The sequence below is a fragment of the Thalassophryne amazonica genome, chromosome 23 (genome assembly GCF_902500255.1).
Source record: "Thalassophryne amazonica chromosome 23, fThaAma1.1, whole genome shotgun sequence".
Taxonomy (NCBI): Eukaryota; Metazoa; Chordata; class Actinopteri; order Batrachoidiformes; family Batrachoididae; genus Thalassophryne; species Thalassophryne amazonica.
In genome coordinates, this window is record NC_047125.1 from 23,287,680 (window position 1) to 23,312,013 (window position 24,334).

The 24,334-nt window shown below is 41.9% G+C and overlaps 1 protein-coding gene across 1 annotated transcript in view; it reads left to right on the top strand.

The window, feature by feature from the left end:
* kdm6ba (lysine (K)-specific demethylase 6B, a) overlaps window positions 1–24,334 on the top strand; it is a 161,781-nt gene that overhangs the window by 100,639 nt on the left and 36,808 nt on the right. Inside the window, exon 5 of the mRNA XM_034164486.1 lies at window positions 20,160–20,221. The gene's annotated coding sequence lies outside the window, so the exon portion shown is untranslated. The remainder of the gene's footprint in view (window positions 1–20,159; window positions 20,222–24,334) is intronic.

Sequence of the window (24,334 nt, forward strand, 5' to 3'; positions counted from 1 at the left end):
TTTGTGCTTTAACTGTGGGTTGTGTAAAAGTGATTGTGAGAACGTGTGTGTGTGTGTGTGTGTGTGTGTGTGTGGTCCTGAGCCACCATGTGGGCATCACGTGTTCCACGGCCAAATAAAGGAGTCTTTGTGAGGAGATGCAGGGGATGCCATGCACGTCAAGTCACACACATGCACTACATATGTACACAACTACCACAAATCAGGCTACTCTTCTAGTGTGTGCATGTGTGTGTGTGTGTGTGTGTGTGCGCAGAAACATTCACATTTTCACAAATGAGAAATTTCCATGTTGAGTATCTAATAATTAATAGGTGTGAAGCCACTGTGGTTTTTGAGCAAACACGCTAAGCCGCAGTGAGATTGTGAATGCCTGAGTCAGCCTTTTTGGAATGCGTCGGTTAACTTAAATGGTGTTATACAACTGGGTAGTACAGTTTAGCAGTACCTTTGTACAGGTATGTGGGCTTGGCAGGGCTTGTCTGACCACTCTATCGCACATGCTGTGAAATCTAGAGGCGATAAGCATGCACGCCGAGGGAACAACTTGTGCACTTAAACACACCTTCCTCATAAAGGTTCAGCCTCCACGTCGAGATGTGTGCGCGCACCCACACACACCTATACACACACGTGAGGAAAGAGTTGTGGTTGTAAGTCACTATATGCTTTGAACAAACTGTTCCTCTTGCACGCAAAGTGCATTTATTTGATTCATGTCACATCTCTTTGCACACTTGGTGGATGCAACATTGAGCTCATTGTGTTTGGCGGTAGGATATCGTGTAGTTTCTGGAACTGTGTGAACAGTTATCAATTTTAAAGAAAACACAAAGGAAGCAGCTGAGAAGATTTTTGCAGAAAGAAAACATCAGTGAGGGTTTTGGTGCAAGTCAGACAGAGAAACACGTTTGGGAGACACTTTGAGCAGCACGATTGAAGAGTGTTTTTATACTTCAGGTGGATGCATGCATCATCGGGGACTGCAACTAATCCGGCCAACACAGACGGCTACATTTTACTTAGACTTGTACCAGGTAGTTTCTGCAACAGGGCCCCAAGCTTCCAAAGATGTAAATCTTAAAGAGGCCCCAAGTCCCATTGGTGCTGGTGCCGATCTCCCGAGTCCATTGTGTGATGCAGATGACTCCCCCTGGACGGGATGCCAGTCCAACACAGGTTACCACCCAGGGATGTAAACTGCATTGTCCCAGCCCGCACAACTGTAAATGGGTGGACTTGGGCAATGCAGATGTCCAAGGACACAGACAGGTAGCATCACCGTTGCATTGCAGATGATGCTGCGGGATTAATGGAAGTTTTGGTTGCAACACTCAAGAAACTGAGTGAAGGTCTTCATGTGTGTGGACCAAGACTACACCACAGACATAGTAAGATGTTGACTGGATTCTTTTGTATCAAGTGAGTCAAGATGATACTCTGTACCTCTGGAGTGACTGTGAAATGAGCCAATACTTGCGGAGGCCCAGATGAGGAGTCCAAGTTGCGTTGGAAAGAATGTCAGACACACTACAGCCATGAGTGTGATTCAACACTCCAATAATCATAAGAAGCCAAGTGGACGCCCATGTATCACATAGGAGATGGCTACTTTAGGAAGTGGAGACTGGGGACAGATTGGTGGTATGCCTGGGGTGTTGTCAATCCAGACTTAGGGTAGGTGGATAAATGTTAACTACCTTGCTTTCAACTTAACACACCTTGACACTTTCACGCATTTAACCCGACACTGCAGCGCAATTCGTTGTGCCAGTGTGACCCGCTGTGTTCCAATGGATGCTGCGTTATATAAAATAGTTATTTTGCAGTGGATTAATCATTTGTTGTCAGAATATGGCTGATGAAACCAACTCTAATCACTCCTGGAATCACAGAGGAATTTTCTACAGCTGTAGCTGGTCTCATGTGCTTCATGATGTGGAGAACGCATTTGGAATCCTCTCAAAGGTAATTATTTGTAATATTTATATTGTCATGGTTTGAATTAATGCGTGCCAGAGATTTTGAACATTTCAAACTTTTTTGCGCACAGTTTAAAACAGTTTATAACGAGAATTGCGTACCAGTGTGCAGATCAAATTCATGTCAAGGTACCTTGACTGACGTAGTGCAGAAGCGACTTTATTTGTTCTGAATAATTTGACACCACGGAAGCACGGTGGCTTAGTGGTTAGCACTGTTGCCTCACAGCGAGAAGGTTGTGGGTTCAATTCCCGTGGCCTTTCTGTGTGGAGTTTGCATGTTCTCCCCGTGTTTGCATGGGTTTCCTCCGGGTGCTCCGGTTTCCTCCCACATCCAAAGACATGCGGGTTAGGTGGATTGGACTCTTTAAAATTGCCGTAGGTGTGTGTGTGTGAGTGTGTCTGTGTTTGTTTGTCTATTTGTGGCCCTGCGACAGACTGGCGTCCTGTCCTGGGTGTACCCCGCCTCGCGCTCTATGACTGCTGGGATAGGCTCCAGCCCCCCGCGACTCTTAATTGGACTAAGCGGTAGAAGATGAATGAATGAATGAATTTGACACCACAGGGGAAAATCCACCTGTGTAACACTGATATCCTGTGCACAAAGTCAACAGTTTGAGCTGGGGGGCAAAAATGAGGGAAACAGGAAGAACAGCAGCTGTTTGATGATTGATATTTTTTTGTGCATAAATAGAATTTCTGGCATGAGAGCAGCTCTAAAAGAAACCAAGCCCCAATCTACTATTTTGTTGTTGTTGTTGAGTTCATTGGCAAACAACATAAAAACAGAGCTCAGGAACTTGTCCTCATCAGTGTCTTGGAGATCAACAAGAAAGGGTTTTGACGATTCTATGTTTAATTTTGGGGGATTGACGTCAAAGGACTGTGGCGCCGTCAACCACTGCTGTTTGCAGCTGTGCTCGTTTGAGTGCTGCGGAGATGCAAGAGACAAGAAAGGAAAGAAGTTAGAAACAATAAGAGTGTTGGAGGTGTTACACAAGCTTTTGCAAAAATCACACGCAGTCTTTTTACAAAATCATAATGACACTGTTCACAGCATCCAACTGCTTTCATTAGCGTCCGTCTAGACACGATTTATGACCAACTCTTGGTTCTTGTCTCCTCTCTGCTGCGTGCGCGTCTCCCTGCCTCCCCATTTGTCTGGTTTTGAGTTTATTGCAGCTGGATTATTAGCGTCTCGGGTGCTCCACTGCCAGACTGAGTCTGTCTGTCACCGTCCTCTCCGTGTGGGCGTCATTTCACAGATTGTCCCAAAGAGGAAGTCTGTCTGTCTGTCTGTCTGTCTGGTTGTCTGTTAGCTCGTCTGTGTGTGTTTTTGTGTGTCTGCGTGGGAGGCCGGGTGGGTGTCTCGGTTTGCGATCCGTAGCCAGTTTGTTCATGACCTTTTACTGAAGACATGTGGCAGACGCTCATCAAACCATGTGACTCGAGTCAACCCAACACTCCTCCTCACTGTCTGTAGTTCTGCCAGCGCTGGTCGTACAAACACATCCATGTTTTCAGGCAAATGAGACAGAAACAGACACACAAAAATGTGCCTGGCACTCAATTTAAACCCACTTTAATGAACTTGAGTGGAGTGACACTTCAGATTACCCATTTATATTTTCAAATGATAGTAAACCTCGGGGCCAGATCACACTTTATACGTCTGACTTTATGAACTAAATGGGTTCAGACCGGGTGAATATTCGAAGGGGAATTCCAGACTCTCAAGCGTCTGTTATAGTGCCTCCAAATCAGTATTTGTATGAAATAGCAACCAGACCAAATATTTATTGGCTAATGACTGAGCTGGAAAGTTAATAAATGGTGATAGGTTGTCTATGCTGATTTGTCTATGTGCCTCAACTCTTCTGCCGTGGTGTTGGTAGAGATACTGGTGCCAATTTATGCCGTGTATATAGAACCTTCAATATAGAACACAGACACAGCCAGATGAAGTGCATGAATTCACTTACTGTCAAGCTCCACCTCCTGCTTTGTACAGTGCTGGCACGGTCTGGGTGTTTCATCGGGTTGTGGTGTTCAGCAACTTGAGTGCTTTTGTAACTGCCAAAACCTTTACTAATGTTGACTTAGCAGAAAATGCTGTGATATTTGTGAACTCAGTCAGTGGAATCAGTCGACTCCCTGATAGTAGCACTTAGAAAACTGAGTGATGAAGTTGGAGTGTCTGGATTTGCCGTTGTCCCAGTCAGATCCAAGACTAAAATCCAGGCTGTTGGTGACTTCTTGGATTCACCCCTGGAATCACGCTGTTTAATTAATAATCACTAAAGCCGAACCAGCGTTTTGTGGATGAACGCTGGTGAACGCACAAACTCCCACATTGGTGGCAAAACAGGAACATTCATTAAAACAAGTTACTTTGGTATGAAAAGTATTTAACATGTATTTTACCTGCATGTCTCGCTAACCCGCAACATAAACTAACCCGTGAACTGTGATTGCACATGATTTTCCTTCCTGCCATTCAAAAAACAAAACGGTGCACAAAGCAACTGACTTTTGCTGCGATGATCTGAGACACTTGTTATGATGAGCTTTTTCACAGACCCCACAACAAAGTATTTGCATTCCTGACAAAATAGTTGTAAATGTCCATGTACTGAATATCTGGGGCATATTTGCATGCCAGCAGCTCCAAAAACATCCACAAAAAATACAGGCCCCGAAGGCCAATTCACACAATGTTCGTCATATACCTATCCTTCTGTGACTTCGATGCAAAGAAAGATTTTGTTCTTATGTTGTGGAATTTTGGCACATTCAGCTGCTGTAAACAATTGATTTCTTTCAGCTATGTCCCATCCAGAATGAAAGTATACAGTCTCAGGGTGTGGTTTGATGACATCATTGCATACCCTCTATATACATTCACTTATTTCTCCACTGACATTCATGTCTCGTGACCTCTCCTTTGAGATTGAGAGATGCCTGGAAGGAGTTTATGGAGTTTGGAGGTTCCTGGATAGAGGTGTTTGGTGGTACCATTGTCTTAGCAGGTTGATGAATGTCTACATTTTAAGGGTGTTGGTGCTTTCTGTCTTGCTGTGCAATTATGAGACCTGGATATTAACTGGGGACCTAAGATAATGACTAGATGTATTTGGTGCTAAGTCTCTTTGGATGGGCTGTTTGACAGTTTGTGATTATCGTAGATCAAAACTAAAATCCAGGCTGTGGATGACTGATTGATTAATTTCAGCCATCACAAGTCGGTGAGTGGATGTACTTGGGACCAAGTCTGTTTGGAGGTCTTTTGGATACTGTTGGAATTATTTTGCATGAAATGAATGATTACCTGGAGAGAGGAATCTGACTGGGAAATGTAATGGCACTGACAAAGGTGGGTAGAATTTGTCAACAGTTTGTTGTGTTAAGGCCCCCGGACACTTGCATGACTTTGTTGCACGCACTTGCATGCACGTCGTCATGACAATACCATCTGCTGTGTTCCCAGCTGGATGCTGTGCTTTGTTCCACTGGCTGCCACGCGCTTTGTGCTGGACACTTCATATATAAAATAATTATTTCGAGGCAGATTAATCATTTTCTGTGCAAGTTGGCTGCTGAAAACGGCTCTAATTGCTTCCTGAATCATAGTGGACCACTCTAGCCGGAGCCCATGAACGAGCTGGAGAAAGCATTTGGAGCCGTCTAAAAAGGTAATTATTTGTCATGTTACATTGTCATGACTTGGTAAAACAGTTGGATGTTCTTTCCTTCTTGCGAACAGCTGTAAAAGTATGTTTTTGATAGATTTAACATCTCGTTCTAATCGGTGGCAGGGGTGGTGGCCAAGTGGTTAATGCACTTGGTTTCAGTTCGGAAGGTTCTGGGTTCAAATCCCACCCCTGTCACATTTCTCCATGTAATGTGGAGTTGCGTCAGGAAGGGCATCCGGCGTAAAACCTGTGCCAAATCAACATGCAGATCCACTTTGGATTTGCTGTGGCGACCCCGAGTGCAAACAAGGGAGCAGCCGAAGGGACTTACTTTTTAACATCTCGTTCTAATCGTTCAGACTAACTGCTCTGATGCGGTGCGCTGATGCAATCACTCGCTCTGTTCACTTCTTTACTCAACATGACGAGCTGCACGTAGTGTTGGCAAGTAGACTGCACCACGTTGCATGACATTTATGCATGAAAGATTTTTTTCAACATTCCAAAATTCTCTTTGCGCAGTTGCACGCACCAGCACCCCTTGCCAGTTGCACTCACCGGCACATTTAGTCTACACCTGTTAAAGACAAGTTTACTCTCCTGCACGATACAGTGTGTGTATCACAGTCGTGCAGGTGTCAGGGGGCCTTTAGGATGTGTTGCATTGATACTGAGATTGGCGCTTTACTAATTAACCACCAATACACTCTCAAGTGGAAAAACGTCCTCATGTATTTGATTGTTGCATCATGGAAAGCACTTGATTTCATCTGATGTTTAGTGAGTAAATGTGTATTTAACCCTCTGGATTCGTCTGACGCGGAGACGTGTCAAAATCATTTGACCGTATTAAGCGGTCATCCCATTAAATCCACCAACTCTGAGTCTTCGTTTAAATGTGTGTTGAAAGTGCAGTCTTCAGACTACAGTAAAACTCACCTATTCCTCATGGTATAAACCAGATATTTGCTCTCACCGGACAAAAGCAAAAGTTGCAATGCTTTTGTGTGGTTTTCCATGTAATAATCACCATATATAATGGATTTTCCATAAGGGATTTTCACTCACATTGGACAAAACATCCTGTCCAATCACAATGCATTTTCTTAAAAAAAAAAACCCTTGCATATACCGGATGGAGCAGTCTGGATGTGCCAAGCAACAGAGGTATGAAATGAAGTTCAGCACAAACACTCGCCGATTCAAGGAAAGTTGGTACCATATTTCCTTGATTAAAAGCAAGGCTTTTATTTTTACAAACCATGCTCAAACTCGGTACCTAAATGAGGCAGGCGATTATTAACAAAATGCTGCTTGCTCCCTGCACTGTTATAAGGTGTTAAGTTTCACACATATCTCTGGATGTGACAAACCAAACTGCTTTAGATCACAGCCATCTGCGTGGCTGCGAACCTGTGCACCTGCTAAATGATGGACAGCACAAGGGCTGCTATTTGTCACTTTTCCGGTTTCACTCCTTCCTCTCCCGTCACATTTTAAAAGTTTTTTCGGTGTGCCTGCTTATTACATTTTGATCATGGATCAAATATGTTTGGCAGAAAAGTCCTTAAATATGACCAAGTTTCCAACCTGGAGTCAGCAAAAGACGCTCAAATGACCCACAATGCATGGAGGAAAATGTACATACCATACTGGTGGATTAGAGGTTGATGATTGTATAAAAAAGTGGAGCTCATTGATGGACAAATTAATCCAGAAAAAGCCGCTATTCCTGTGGTAAATTGCACTAAGACGCGATGGAGAATTTTAAAAGAGTAACATGTGCGTCAATGTAATTGCATGGCCATGCTGTTACAAAGCTGCAGAAGCATAAATCAGGCTTTAGGATTTAAGTTACCACTCCACAGTACTCAACCAAATGTAATCTTTTTAATGCAAATAATGCCTTGGGCTTATTTAAGGCAGGCGTTAATTTTTTTCAGACAAAGTTTTGACCCCATCATTACATGAGGCAGGTCCCGAGTCAAGGTCAGGCGTTTAATCAAGGAAATGCTTAAGCCTACTTGGTGCTGAGGATTCCCCGTAGATTGTTCGGTGCATCCTGACTGTAACTAATCCGTTGCATACATGTAACAGATTTTGTCCATTTTATACATATAGTGGATTTTGTCCATTTTATACATATAACGGATTTTGTCCATTTTATACATATAGCGGATTTTGTCCATTTTATACATATAGTGGATTTCCATTATAACGGACAAAATTCGCTGGTCCACCTGAACCCATTACATGCGAGTTTTACTGTACATACTAGTTTTAAAAAGTTTGTTGATAGGCCCAGTAAAACATGAATCATGGTTAATAATTTTCACCAGGCTTTTTCCTGAATATTATGGTAATGTGTGAAGTGTATTTTGTGCAGTATGTGAGCTTTTTCTCCTCTCTGGCTGGACTAATTACAAGGGTAATAAAAACACAACTTTCATCATTGGTGGAAAAAAGGCAAAGTAAACAGTTTTTTAAGGTAAATTGTGAAGGTAAATCCAAAAGTAGTTAAAAACGGGCAATTATACCCTGGAGCCCAGAGGGTTCTTCTGTCAAGGCAAAAGACTGTCAGAAACACTCACTTTAGCCATTGTATGATTCAACATCATTGTAAAACTAAATTTAACAAAACCTTTTGGACTCTGGTTCTGATTATCACCCATTGTGATATTGTGTGGTAGATCTTTGTGTGTGGCTTGCCTCTACTGGTGGTTGGCTCTCACTGTGGTATTGTATCACTTCCTGTTCCAGAGCTCAGCGGTGTTTTGCTGTATCTGTTAGCTGTTTAATCTGCGCAGTTAGATTGATCTAGTTACCTAGATAACGATTTGTTTCACAGTGTAATCTTCACGTGCCTTAACTAAAGCACTCCCTCTGCTGAATCACCTCTAAACTATTTACACATTATTCACTTTGTGTGTTTTTAGGAATCCGCTAGCTTAGCGCAGCTACTAGCTCTTAGCCGGTTTAGCATGGCGGCTTCTCCTGTCTCTCCCGCACTTTTCTGCTCTGGGTGTGAAATGTTTAGTTATTCCTCGGCCTCCTTTAACAGTAATGGTAGTTGTAATAAGTGTAGTTTATTCGTAGCTTTGGAGGCCAGGCTGGGCGAATTGGAGACTCGGCTCCGCACCGTGGAAAATTCTACAGCTAGCCAGGCCCCTGTAGTCGGTGCTGACCAAGGTAGCTTAGCCGCCGTTAGTTTCCCTTTGGCAGATCCCGAGCAGCCGGGAAAGCAGGCCGACTGGGTGACTATGAGGAGGAAGCGTAGCCCTAAACAGAAGCCCTGTGTACACCGCCAACCCGTTCACATTTCTAACCGTTTTTCCCCACTCGACGACACACCCGCCGAGGATCAAACTCTGGTTATTGGCGACTCTGTTTTGAGAAATGTGAAGTTAGCGACACGAGCAACCATAGTCAGTTGTCTTCCGGGGGCCAGAGCAGGCGACATTGAAGGAAATTTGAAACTGCTGGCTAAGGCTAAGCGTAAATTTGGTAAGATCGTAATTCACGTCGGCAGTAATGACACCCGGTTACGCCAATCGGAGGTCACTAAAATTAACATTGAATCGGTGTGTAACTTTGCAAAAACAGTGTCGGACTCTGTAGTTTTCTCTGGGCCCCTCCCCAATCGGACCGGGAGTGACATGTTTAGCTGCATGTTCTCATTGAATTGCTGGCTGTCTGAGTGGTGTCCAAAAAATGAGGTGGGCTTCATAGATAATTGGCAAAGCTTCTGGGGAAAACCTGGTCTTGTTAGGAGAGACGGCATCCATCCCACTTTGGATGGAGCAGCTCTCATTTCTAGAAATCTGGCCAATTTTCTTAAATCCTCCAAACCGTGACTATCCAGGGTTGGAACCAGGAAGCAGAGTTGTAGTCTTACACACCTCTCTGCAGCTTCTCTCCCCCTGCCATCCCCTCATTACCCCATCCCCGTAGAGACGGTGCCTGCTCCAAGACCACCAATAACCAGTAAAAATCTATTTAAGCATAAAAAAAACAAAAAAAGAAAAAATAATATAGCACCTTCAACTGCACCACAGACTAAAACAGTTAAATGTGGTCTATTAAACATTAGGTCTCTCTCTTCTAAGTCCCTGTTAGTAAATGATATAATAATTGATCAACATATTGATTTATTCTGCCTTACAGAAACCTGTAAATGAGTCCACCCACCACTTTAATCATATCTTAGATCTTGTTCTGACTTATGGTATGGAAATTGAAGACTTAACAGTATTCCCTGAAAACTCCCTTCTGTCTGATCATTTCGTAATAACATTTACATTTACTCTGATGGACTACCCAGCAGTGGGGAATAAGTTTCATTACACTAGAAGTCTTTCAGAAAGCGCTGTAACTAGGTTTAAGGATATGATTCCTTCTTTATGTTCTCTAATGCCATATACCAACACAGTGCAGAGTAGCTACCTAAACTCTGTAAGTGAGATAGAATATCTTGTCAATAGTTTTACATCCTCATTGAAGACAACTTTGGATGCTGTAGCTCCTCTGAAAAAGAGAGCTTTAAATCAGAAGTGCCTGACTCCGTGGTATAACTCACAAACTCGCAGCTTAAAGCAGATAACCCGTAAGTTGGAGAGGAAATGGCGTCTCACTAATTTAGAAGATCTTCACTTAGCCTGGAAAAAGAGTCTGTTGCTCTATAAAAAAGCCCTCCGTAAAGCTAGGACATCTTACTACTCATCACTAATTGAAGAAAATAAGAACAACCCCAGGTTTCTTTTCAGCACTGTAGCCAGGCAGACAAAGAGTCAGAGCTCTATTGAGCCGAGTATTCCTTTAACTTTAACTAGTAATGACTTCATGACTTTCTTTGCTAATAAAATTTTAACTATTAGAGAAAAAATTACTCATAACCATCCCAAAGACGTATCGTTATCTTTGGCTGCTTTCAGTGATGCCGGTATTTGGTTAGACTCTTTCTCTCAGATTGTTCTGTCTTGAGTTATTTTCATTAGTTACTTCATCCAAACCATCAACATGTCTATTAGACCCCATTCCTACCAGGCTGCTCAAGGAAGCCCCACCATTATTTAATGCTTCAATCTTAAATATGATCAATCTATCTTTATTCGTTGGCTATGTACCACAGGCTTTTAAGGTGGCAGTAATTAAACCATTACTTAAAAAGCCATCACTTGACCCAGCTATCTTAGCTAATTATAGGCCAATCTCCAACCTTCCTTTTCTCTCAAAAATTCTTGAAAGGGTAGTTGTAAAACAGCTAACTGATCATCTGCAGAGGAATGGTCTATTTGAAGAGTTTCAGTCAGGTTTTAGAATTCATCATAGTACAGAAACAGCATTAGTGAAGGTTACAAATGATCTTATGGCCTCAGACAGTGGACTCATCTCTGTGCTTGTTCTGTTAGACCTCAGTGCTGCTTTTGATACTGTTGACCATAAAATTTTATTACAGAGATTAGAGCAGGGGTAGGTAACCTGTTCCAGAAAGAGCCATGAGGGTGCAGGTTTTCTTTGCAGCCACTGACTCCACCAGGTGATTTCACTGATTAACTGATTCCATCTGCTCAAAGTGATATTAATCAGTAAAATCACCTGGTGGAGTCAGTGGCTACAAAGAAAACCTGCACCCTCATGGCTCTTTCTGGAACAGGTTGCCTACCCCTGGATTAGAGCATGCCACAGGTATTAAAGGCACTGCGCTGCGGTGGTTTGAATCATATTTATCTAATAGATTACAATTTGTTCATGTAAATGGGGAATCTTCTTCACAGACTAAGGTTAATTATGGAGTTCCACAAGGTTCTGTGCTAGGACCAATTTTATTCACTTTATACATGCTTCCCTTAGGCAGTATTATTAGACGGCATTGCTTAAATTTTCATTGTTACGCAGATGATACCCAGCTTTATCTATCCATGAAGCCAGAGGACACACACCAATTAGCTAAACTGCAGGATGTCTTACAGACATAAAGACATGGATGACCTCTAATTTCCTGCTTTTAAACTCAGATAAAACTGAAGTTATTGTACTTGGCCCCACAAATCTTAGAAACATGGTGTCTAACCAGATCCTTACTCTGGATGGCATTACCCTGACCTCTAGTAATACTGTGAGAAATCTTGGAGTCATTTTTGATCAGGATATGTCATTCAAAGCGCATATTAAACAAATATGTAGGACTGCTTTTTTGCATTTACGCAATATCTCTAAAATCAGAAAGGTCTTGTCTCAGAGTGATGCTGAAAAACTAATTCATGCATTTATTTCCTCTAGGCTGGACTATTGTAATTCATTATTATCAGGTTGTCCTAAAAGTTCCCTGAAAGCCTTCAGTTAATTCAAAATGCTGCAGCTAGAGTACTAACGGGGACTAGAAGGAGAGAGCATATCTCACCCATATTGGCCTCTCTTCATTGGCTTCCTGTTAATTCTAGAATAGAATTTAAAATTCTTCTTCTTACTTATAAGGTTTTGAATAATCAGGTCCAATCTTGTCTTAGGGACCTCATAGTACCATATCACCCCAATAGAGCGCTTCGCTCTCAGACTGCAGGCTTACTTGTAGTTTCTAGGGTTTGTAAGAGTAGAATGGGAGGCAGAGCCTTCAGCTTTCAGGCTCCTCTCCTGTGGAACCAGCTACCAATTCAGATCAGGGAGACAGACACCCTCTCCACTTTTAAGATTAGGCTTAAAACTTTCCTTTTTGCTAAAGCTTATAGTTAGGGCTGGATCAGGTGACCCTGAACCATCCCTTAGTTATGCTGCTATAGACTTAGACTGCTGGGGGGTTCCCATGATGCACTGAGTGTTTCTTTCTCTTTTTGCTCTGTATGCACCACTCTGCATTTAATCATTAGTGATTGATCTCTGCTCCCCTCCACAGCATGTCTTTTTGCTGGTTCTCTCCCCAACCAGTCCCAGCAGAAGACTGCCCCTCCCTGAGCCTGGTTCTGCTGGAGGTTTCTTCCTGTTAAAAGGGAGTTTTTCCTTCCCACTGTTGCCAAGTGCTTGCTCACAGGGGGTCGTTTTGACCGTTGGGGTTTTTACGTAATTATTGTATGGCTTTGCCTTACAATATAAAGCGCCTTGGGGCAACTGTTTGTTGTGATTTGGCGCTATATAAATAAAATTGATTGATTGATTGAGTGTACAGCATTTATACCTTGTGATGTGCACAGTTGACCTTGACAATTCAGTCGAGTTCTAGATGTAGTTTGACAGCATTCCACACATGAAGTTATTATTGTGCATTTACATTTTATCAGCTCACTGACATGTACAAAATGATCAATACCAATTAAAGTGCCACTGTAAGACGATTGAAGTTAAATGTAGTCAGCTACGTTTAACTTTGGGTGTTTTATTGTCCAGACATTTTAAATGATGTCATTGTTCTTAATTGAAATCCCCCAGTGTAGATTCTGATCTGATTTTTCACAATAAAAACAGTGAAAAACTGATTAAGACGTTGGTTGGTGCGAAACAAGACAGAAAACATACATTTATTTCCATCATCTGTAAATTTTTTTAACAAATTACAAAGCAGTCAAACTTATTTTGTTTTTAAGCACAAAAGCATTTATTCACACACTTAAATGTTTACATTTTTTCATACTATATTCTAAAGTTTATTGATTGAACCCTCTGTTTTCATCAGATTTCAGTCATTTTCAGGATACTTAGAATTGGCAGCATTATAAAGTTGAATTTTGGGATCGATGTCTATATCAGTTGGTAAGGAAAAAAATATTGGAGTCATATTTATTTATTTATTTATTTATTTTTGCTGTACCACCCAGCCAGGGTGTTCATCACGTGGCAAGAAAACAAAAAAGAAAAACAGTCTCTTCCCCATCTGTCACTTTTTTTTTTATATCTTTTATCGTTCTCAAGGCCATGTTCCTATCCCTCTCTGTTTTCGTATCTTTTACTCCTCTCCCCCTCCCTGTGATGGTTAACCTTTACATACAAAACCTCCTTTCAATGCCTTTTTCTCTTCATCTGTCACTCTCTCTCTTTTTCAATACAAATGCTCATAACTGTTGTTCCTTGTCCTTCCAATATTCTGTTTTTTTTTTTTTAAACCATTGCTTTTATTTCATATGTGGCTGTTTTTTTAAGTTGGTCTTGCACGATTTGCACCCACCTTGTGTGCATTCTTTTGTGTGCACGCTCAGTCCCACCTTTACAGTGAAAGCCAGCTGGGCTCCTTCGGGAGGCGTGACCTTAGACCTTAAGTTCAAAGGTGGGAGACCGTAACCGCCTTCTTGCGAGCTCAGTGCCGGCTATATCTGCCTCTTATTGACACAACTGTCACACCTGTGCACAACCTGCCTCAGGCTGTAGCCTGTGCATGGTGAAGAGAGAAACATATGGAAGCTGCCCTGTGTGGGGGCGTGGTTTAGGGTGCAGCCATGTAGGTCAAATGTGAGAGAGAAATAAAGGGAGGAAAGAGGAACTTTTATCACAGTGGTGAGTAGATTATTTACTTTGCTGTTTCATGTTGTGGTTTGACATTAACCAACAGGATAATCACCCTGACATATTTGTGTAAGGCTACAGTAAAGAGAGGTGGACTGCTGTCTGCCAGTCAAAGGTCACATAGATTCGCCAGAGTGAGGGAGTTGTGTAAGAGCGGAGGTAGCTCGTTTTATGCTTGTTGCGAGGTGGTGTGCACCACACACGGTGGAGATACGGCACTTTAAGTAGCACATCGAGAGGTCACATACTTCTGACATTTTGAGATTGTGTGAGTTGCACGAGTACCTATGAATGTTTCGGGGTAGGGGGTATATTTGTGTTTGTTATTTCTGGTGGATAACTGTTTGAAGCTAACGGGTGGCAGGGTTATGTGTGCTGATTTTATTTTTTATTGCAAATAGCTGACATTCAAATAGATCATTCAGATAAGGTTAGACCTTACTTGTGTGAAGCACCTTGAGGCAACTTTGTTGTGATTTGGCGCTATATAAATGAAAATAAATCGAAATTGAAATTGAAATCATTCAGGTTTGGTGTTTGTTTTGTTTTTGGAAAATGTCACTTATGCCATTTAAAATAAAAAAAAGAATGGGAATTTATGCGCAAATTGTTTTCAGATAATATCTTCGACCAACATTAAAAGCTTCCAACTCTCGGTTGATGTGTGTGTGTGTGTGTGTGTGTGTGTGTGTGTGTGTGTGTGTGTGTGTGTGTGTGTGTGTGTGTGTGTGTGTGTCTCATGTGCAACAATCTCCAGGGGAAGTTAACTATTCCTGTAAACCACAGTGGCTTGAGGACATGTCAGTTTTGTGTTTTGTACTCGTATATGCATGTTTTGTAGTATGATTTTAAAATGTTATGCAGAAATGATAGTTCCTCCAATATTCATGAAGTGGCATTTTTCTAAATGCATTAGGTTTTATATGCGACTAACTTCAATGAGTACTTTGAAACTGGGCGGGGTTTTTTGCGTAGCTCAAACTGGCAGCCTCCAGTGCTGATAATTGAAGCCAAATTTTGCAGTTCCTTGAATGGCCACTTAAGGCTGGCTCCAAAAAGCGAGTCGCTCTTCATTAACCTCCATTATAAATAAGATGTGCAACTTTGAGCAGTGGTGGCGGCCAAGTGGTTAATGCTCTTGGTTTCAGTGCAGAAGCTTCCCGGTTCAAATCCCACCCCTGCAGAATTTCTCCATGGAATCTGAAGTTGTGTCAGGAAGGGCATCCGTTTTGTTTTTTAAATAGAAACACAGGTAAAACCTGTGCCGAATCAGCATGCAGACCCACCATGGGTATTTAGTTTATATGTTAGCGCTAATTAGCTATCGATAGCTGGGTGATGTTTGCTACACCCATGGTACCGCTTTTATTGAGCCAATAGTTGGCATATTGTTTTTAATGCCTGCAACCCAAGGACAGTTAGTCCTTACTGGCGTAAAGTGCCTTGATTCGACTTTCTTATGATCTGGTACTATATAAATATAATTATAAGTGAATAGTATATTGATGTGTATGTCTGTGTGTCGACATGTAGTAGTGAATTTATATTTATGTAAATATGACTGATTAGAATTGTTGGACTTGTACTAGCAGGGGTGGGCGCTAATAAGCTTTGCTTCAGCCCACACCCTTTCAGACTCACTAGTTTTGTCTGTGTTTGTTTGTGGAATTGTTCATTTTTTTCTATTTGAATATTTTGTGTGCCGAATTAAAAAACTTTGTCACTTTGTCACCTGCTACAGGGCTCGCAAAATTTCAAAATCCCTAGTAGCCCTTCGGGCAGGCACTCTTCAGGTTTTGGTAGCCCGAAATGAAATGAACTGGCCCATTTTTTGTTTTTAATGTTTTAATGCAAGTGATAACACATTTAACCTAATTAACATTTTTGGAACTTTTATTAACACAGAACAAGAACAAGAAAATGGATTATTCTGGCAAATTAGAAAATGCCAGTTGTTGAGGGAACAGTCTCATCATCTTCAGACATTTCCTCTTGTGCCACAGTCTCCTCTTCTCTGCTCACTGTCTTTCCTGTTTTGTGTACAATATGTCTTGTGCCCTTTGTGCTCAACACCCAGAAATGAATTGCTGTCTCAGGACAAAAGGATTCCACTGATTCCCCATTTATGGAGATGTGCATAAGGTCATTCAGTGTTTCAGCCTGGAGACTTGTGCGGTATACTGTTTTCACACGGTTCATGCAGGAAAATCCTCTCTCACAAATGGCTGTTGATGGACTTAGTGTCAGCATTAACTTCACTAACAACAACACATGGGACAGGTTTTCAGGATTCTCAGATAAGAGATCTTTGTACAAGGTGTCTAGTTTGCTACCACGGTGTGCTGAAAGCCACATTTTAGATGCATCCATTCTTCTGGAATTTTGACTTTTTCCTCCTCATTTAGCAAAGTATCAAAATGTTTGACAAGACAGTCCACCTCTTCATCCCCAAAAGTTGACAGCTCTAGTCTTGAGCTGGGAAGAGTAGAAGGGTCAAAAACTTGGAAACAAGACAAGGGTTTTTGAGAAAGATTTTTAAATCGGTTGTCCATGTACTTAACTGTGTTGTCAATAATCTTCAAGAACAGTGTACTAATGGCACTTTTGTCCTTGTCTTCACATCCCCCCCTAACAGGTCGCTGGCTTTTTGTGAGTTTTGTTCCACTGTAAGAAATACTCTCATCATCATTTACTGTGAGTTTGGTGTCCAGGGATCTTTGAAATTCACCTGGCTTGGTTTTAAGGCTGATTAGGTGTGATGTTGTGCTCTCAACTAACTGATTTGTTCGCATAATGCTCAGTTTGTCATGCTGCATTTCAGTGCTGCATTTGGAAAGGATTGTGCTGTAATCTAACATAAAATGCAGAAATCTAACAAATCTCTCACTTTTCATCTCCTGCACAATCCCCTTTGCTTTTGCAGCATCTTCTGGTGTAACACCACTTCCTCCTGACATGTTTTCTAAATGGGTAACTGTTTGAGTGTAGTTTTTTTCCACAGCCTTTAGACATCTCAGCCTGCTTGGCAGCCACCGGGTGCTTTTTAGGCCACTAAAATGTGCCAGTTTTTCATTGAGCATTTCACTTATTTCAGTCAGTTCCCTTCTCTTTTTTGGCGAATAATAATACATCTTAAAGATGCTTTTGAGTGTGTCTTAAAATTTTGCTAGGTACTCGCATCCTTTAATACTGTCCAGCACTGCCAGCTCTAATTTATGTGCCACACAATGTATAGTAATGATGTGAGGTGCCCTTTCTTTGAGCCGCCCAGCTACTCCAGTTTTGTCTCCAATCATTACAGCAGCACCATCAAAATTGGCACAGACCACTTTTTTTTTCGCAAGTGTCTGCCCTGATGCCTACATGGTCCACAGCTTCATCAATGGCTTCTAGAACCCCTGCAGCATTTGAGCTTCTGACTGGTTGGCATTTCACCATGTAGGTAGATATGTCACCATTTCCCTTTACATATCTAACATGAACCAGCTCCTGTTCAATAACCCCAGCATCTGTGCTCCCATCCGCGAGCACAGACAAAAACCTGCTGTCTTTGATATCTTTTTGAATCTGGTCTCTAGAGGTTTTTGCTATAGCCCTAATAAAATCTCTGCAGGCATGGTCATTGTGGTAAGTAGAACCTACATCTATGCCATTTGCTTTTTGAAGTTTGCAAAGACTGCCAAATTTTGCCATTGGCAATTCACTTTTTGCAACATAAAATGCTGTTCTAAAAAGTCTAGTCATTATATCCTGCTGTGCTTTGTTCATGTGTTGTATGGTTTTTGCAATTGGTGTCTCTTCTGGGAATAAAGCTGCAGACTGGGCACTAATGCACTTCTTATGTGACAGGGAGTTGTCATGGGTTCTGATGGGGTCTTTCCTTAAATTACTAGTACCAAGTACAAAAGCATTGTTGGAGTCAGAAATTGTAGGGAATTGACGACACACTTGACAGAACATTGTTTTGTTCACCTTATCATATTCCAGCCAAGGGAATTCCTTAGTCCATGAAACCACAAATGTGCGCTTTCTTTTTGCTTCATAGTCTGATTTTTCAGAACTCTTTCTTTTTGGGCTGGCTTGTCGCTCTGTTCCTGTGGAGGCTGGCTGCTCTGACGCTGACTTGGCCTGGTCCTGTGTGGTTGCCTGCTCATCTGTGCTGGACTGTCCCTCTCTCTCTGCCCCCTCTTCATTCTGACCTGTGTTTTTTGGCTGCACAGAACTAAAATATCGACGTAAATCCATCTGTGTTCAAAAAAAGAACAAATTAATTAAATAAATAAATATAATTGTTTCGCACGTGCGTTTCTTTTTTCTTTTTTTTTTTTTTACTTTATTAACCTACCATCAAAAGACGTCTATATTGGCGAGTGTTTGCGATGCTTCAATTCTGAATAGTAGCGTGGTGACTGCAGACTAAACCAGCAACTGTTTTGCTTCCTATTCTTCTCACTTCATCGTACTCGGTGCTTCGTGCACATGCGGCTGGCTCGTGTGTGCGCGTGAGAGAAAGCGGGCGGGAGAGCGAGCGGGTGCCTGGCTGCGCACGTAACACACAGAAGGACGGCGCCATCTCCTATCATCCTCAGCCAGCCAAGATATCGGGTATATTTTTAGGTAGCCCGTCGGGCAGGGGGTGTAAAATTTTAGTAGCCCGAGTGAAAAAGTACATAGCCCCGGGACGTCGGGCTAGTGATTTTGCGAGCACTGTCTATGTAAACCATCACCCAGTCCACAAAAATATGCTGTTAATCAAGCACCCAAACTAGAGTTAGCCTGTTAGCCTGAGGTTGTTTGGTACCTTCGAGATGGGGGTGTGCTCATGCTTCCTTCGTCCTGCCCAGCCATACCAGCCACGCACACACATTTTCCCCCCCCACACTCCTGTTCCGTGTGTAACCTTGAGTTTTTCGTGTTTTGAGCCCGATCACAGGTGCTGCGTGTGGAGGTGTGTGTTTGTGTGCGTCTGGTAGGAGGAGGTGTACGAGAGTGCCACCTGTTCTCGGTCATGTGACCCAGCTCTGACAGTATGAGTCACTGAACAGGCGGCACATGAGTGATACAGACATACACAGATGGTCTCAGTGTCAGTCCCAAACCCGCTGTGCTTTTGGATGCAGATGCCGTGCTTTCATGAGCCACGGCAAATAACATATCGACATCATCGTGACCACAGAGCGGTTGGGGGAAAACCAAAAATGATTATTTATTTATTTAGTTAGTTTTCGTTAAACATGTTCTGCTGGTGTTCGGTCTTTTGACTGGAGAAGGCCCAGCTTGCTGCACTACTTACATCTGCATAACACAGAATTTAGGGCAGAGTCATTGAAAAGAATGGCTGAATAATATTTCAAAATTTAATTTTGATGGACAGATAGAATGATAATCAGTTGGCTGATCAATGTCACAGTCATGCTTCCATTTTGGCTGCAAACCTTCTGATTGACCTGACCTTTGAAGTAAGGGCCAAAGGCAATGCATTGCCAAGCCAAGCTTCAAACTTGTGTAAGGTCTTAACCAACCTAATCTACAGTGGCAAGTTTCATCAAAATTTGTGAAGTGTTACAGTGTACCATATATTTCAGTGACTTGGCTCCCTTTTGCCTACAATTACAATCAGAATGTGCCTGATGTTGAACTTGCCTGTGGTCTTAGTGAGGTGACCATCTGTTCCAAGTTTCTGGTTGATATACAAAGAGTTTTGAGTTACAGTGTCTTGCTCAAAGACCAGGAATTGAATCCGCTGACATTTCAGTTAAGGGATAACCTGCTTGTCACCTGAGTTGCATTCATGACAATCTCTGACAGATCTACATGCTTGTTTGTTTAAATACTTGTTGAAGATCCAACAGAGCGTGAAAATAAAAACAAACCGCGTGCCCAGTGTTTGTAATATCTCCTCCTTGTGTTATTGTACAATCTTTCTGATTAATGTCCAGCTCTCCATGTTCTGTTTGACCTCTTTGTTGACCTCTGTTCCTCCATGTTGTGTTTGCAGGACGTGGGAACTGTCATGGTGGCCTGCTGAGAAAGACTGGCTACATTACCCATGACCAACAGGTAATGCTGTTTTTAACAGCCAACACACTGTTCTCCTTGTCCCATGTGTTTCATTTTTAACATGAATCAAGCACCGTGTTGAGACAGGAAGGGAAGATTCTTGAATAGTGAGTAACAAAATAGTGGGAAGAGTAAACAGTGAGTAACACACATTCATACATTTAGAAGGTTGTGGGCTGTTAAGTCATGGGTGCGAGTGGATATACCTTTTACTCATAAACACAGTCTAATTGGATAGTGCATGCATACTTACTGTGTAAATTCTGTAAGAGTTGCTTAGATTTAACGTGGATGTTCTAGCTTGGATGAATATTAGCAAGCGGCACAAGGCCTCCACTGGGTTTTTCTGAGCATATTTCATGCTTCAGATGTTATTGGAGAAGGTAGCTCCCTAGTTAGAGGCTAAAAGTTTGGTTTTGCGCATACAGTCCACATTGTTTGTCTCCATCCAGTGTCTGAGTATCTCTGAATTTCACAGTTTAAAATGCATTTTAGCTCTTGTAGCTAAATCCAGTAATCTCCTTGTAAAACAGAGTACATGCCAGTAAAGTTGAAAGTTATACTGAAATGATCTTCCTTAAGTTAAATTGGAATTTACGTGGAACTTGTAGTTGCAGCTGGGGTTTTTTTTTTCTTGTTGTTTTTTTTTTTCTTGTGTGTTTTGAAAGACAGTGTGACTTTGTCAGCACTGAAACTTGAACTATAAACCAAGGTTTGCCTCTGATGTTAGCCCATCGTAAACAGTATGGTTGGGGCGACTAGTCACAATAGTCGACTATGACATGTAGTTAACTATGTTAATGTTGTGTTTTCAGCTTGTAGTCCCATAGGGTTTTTTTGTTGTCGTTGTTAATTTGGAGATTCTCTGCTTAGATTTGACTTTATTCATTTTATTGTCAAGATTAGTTGTTGGCTAATCTCTGTATAATAGTACCAGATCTGTCAGCTAATAATTTAAAAATATCTATACATTATTACCTTCATAAACCCCGCCCTGTGTGCATCTGACTCTTATTCGTTGGACATACGGGTCGCTGTCATGTGACTGAGCAACGCTGTCGCGTTGACCAGAATGGTTGTAGTGAGAGTAAAATATTGTCCACCAACATGCCCGAGCACTGCTGTGTTTCTTGTTGTACCGCTGGGCGCTACGTATCAACCACACAGAGACAAATTCAAATAGGCAACACTGTGTGAATGCCCAGGAAATCAAGATTTAGAAGGCTGTTTGGTCAGGCCAAGCTTATTAACTTACAAATATGCACAGAAAATACTGAATAGAACAGCATGTGAGACAAAGGTAGATTGCCCCAGGTGTTCTGGTAGTAATAATTATTAATTTAACCAAACTTTTACCATATTGATTAGCTAATACGAGAGCATAGATATGCAACAGGGGCAGTATGTGGGCCGAGCAGTTAATACTAGCATTACTTTTCAGGACACATTTACAACACGAGGAATATAGTTCAGTCCAAGTAACAGCATTACAGCTACTTAGCTAAGTGCAGTCAACGGCACCCAACAGTACTGCAAACAAAATAATGAACTGAGACTTTAAGTTTTTTTATATGAAATATCTAGTTATCTTAAGATTTGGGACAAATTTGTGCAAATTAAAAGGTTTAAATCACAATTATGAGCATTACTGTCAAGCTCAAAGTAAGTCCCTTCGGCTGCTCCCGTGTTTGCACTCGGGGTCGCCACAGTAAATCCAAGGTGGATCTGCATGTTGAATTGGCACAGGTTTTACGCCGGATGCCCTTCCTGACGCAACTCCACATTACATGGAGAAATGTGGCAGGGGTGGGATTTGAACCCGGAACATTCTGCACTGAAACCAAGCGCATTAACCACTTGTAATGCCTCACATTCACACACATTCACTGATGTGCTGCCATGTAAGGTGCTCACTACACACCGGGGGCAACTCTGTGACTAAGGGACGTTGCCCAAGGCCCGTTAGTGATTGTTTGGTCTGGCTGGGGTTTGAACTAATAAACGTGAAGTGCGGGGTTCCTTAAGGTTAGTCTTGGGACCACTGTTGTTCATTTTATACATTGTTTTGATTGATGATGTGTATAAAAAATAGTCGGACTACATACGTCTATGCCCCATATACCACATTGTTTCAAACATAGAAAGGTTTTCTTTCTCTGCTATAGAATATTTTTTAATTTGTTACCTTTGATACCTTGATTTATATTTCACTTATATATATTTAAACTGTTATATTAAAAATTTAGAAATAGGGGAAAAAATTGTTTGCTAACAGTTAGTGGAAATTAGCCCAGAAAGAGGTTGAATACTACAGCAAATTTTGGTCTCTAAAAAGGTTTACAATGACTTCTATGGAAAGCATTTTGTCACAAGTAATTTTGGTCAACTCTGAGACCATACGCTGGTTCTGCATACCACCACGTCCACCACACTACAGGAACTCCTTTGGATCTGGATGACAACCACCTAGGCAGAAAGTCAGTCCAACCTCACCATCCCAAGAGTAGCTGCAGCCACCAAGTGAAATGTGGGCGTCTCGCACACTGGATCATGCAGTGAAATGCTCCATATTGATGTTCTCGTACAGTGCAAGTGCTATTCCAAGGATCCTCAGAAGGCGCCTAATAAATAATGACTTTAAATGGCATCTGTGCCCGTGCCTCCAGTAAACGAAGGCACACTGGCCAAGCTGAACGGACAGATGCCACCCTGTTAGTTTTCCATTACTTGGCGTTAATTATGTTTGGAGTGTCTCTTAGCATGTCAAATCAAATCAAAAAAGCTAAATCATGAAATCTGGACTTTTTTGGTAATTTTTTTTGGAATTTGAACAATAAGAAGTGAGCGTTCCTCTTGAAGGACGAGTGTGCTTAAGCGTCTCTAAGTGGAGCTCTTTCAGTTTGATAGCAGACATTTTAAACAGGATTTGAGTTCTTAGTTTATCTTGGTGCTACAGTTAGGATTAGCTGTCACTCTCTCTCTCTGTGTTTTTTTTTTTTAAATAACTTGTGAAAAGTCAGACTCCCTACTGGCCTCTTCTCCCAGAAGACTGCCCCCTAATTATCACAGTCGTAGTGCATCATGGCGGCTACGTGTGGGAGTGCTAATCCAGTCTGACTGTCTGTGTGGCTCGCACACTCTCCTCCTGGTGTGACTGTGTGCGTGGAGGTGGTTATTATCGTGTCTGTCGGCCCCGCAGTGTACCCAGAAGGCTGACTCACGATACGCCACATGTGCGCGCACACAGTCCCACATACGGTCCTACATATCAGAAACTTAGAAGAGCCATCTGCAGCAGGGACACGATCTCCTGCAATGCTTTATTTTTCCTGCCCTTGCTCTGTCTGAACTGCAGAATTATGCTGTGTTTGTGTGTGGGGCTGGTATGGCAAGAATTTATGGGGTTTACACTCATGAGGGACCTGCTGTATATAGATTCAGACTGTGAGAACTGTGCTGTCCTTGTCCCACATATCTTTAATTACACACACAGGCTTGCAGACAAAGTCCTCACCACACTGGTGAATACAGCACACGTACAGTAGTGTTCAGAATAATAGTAGTGCTATGTGACTAAAAAGATTAATCCAGGTTTTGAGTATATTTCTTATTGTTACATGGGAAACAAGGTACCAGTAGATTCTCACAAATCCAACAAGACCAAGCATTCATGATATGCACACTCTTAAGGCTATGAAATTGAGCTATTAGTAAAAAAAAAAGTAGAAAAGGGGGTGTTCACAATAATAGTAGTGTGGCATTCAGTCAGAGAGTTCGTCAATTTTGTGGAACAAACAGGTGTGAATCAGGTGTCCCCTATTTAAGGATGAAGCCAGCACCTGTTGAACATGCTTGTCTCTTTGAAAGCCTGAGGAAAATGGGACGTTCAAGACATTGTTCAGAAGAACAGCATAGTTTGATTAAAAAGTTGATTGGAGAGGGGAAAACTTATACACAGGTGCAAAAAATTATAGGCTGTTCATCTACAATGATCTCCAATGCTTTAAAATGGACAAAAAAAACAGACGCATGGAAGAAAACGGAAAACAACCATCAAAATGGATAGAAGAATAACAGAATGGCAAAGGCTCACCCATTGATCAGCTCCAGGAT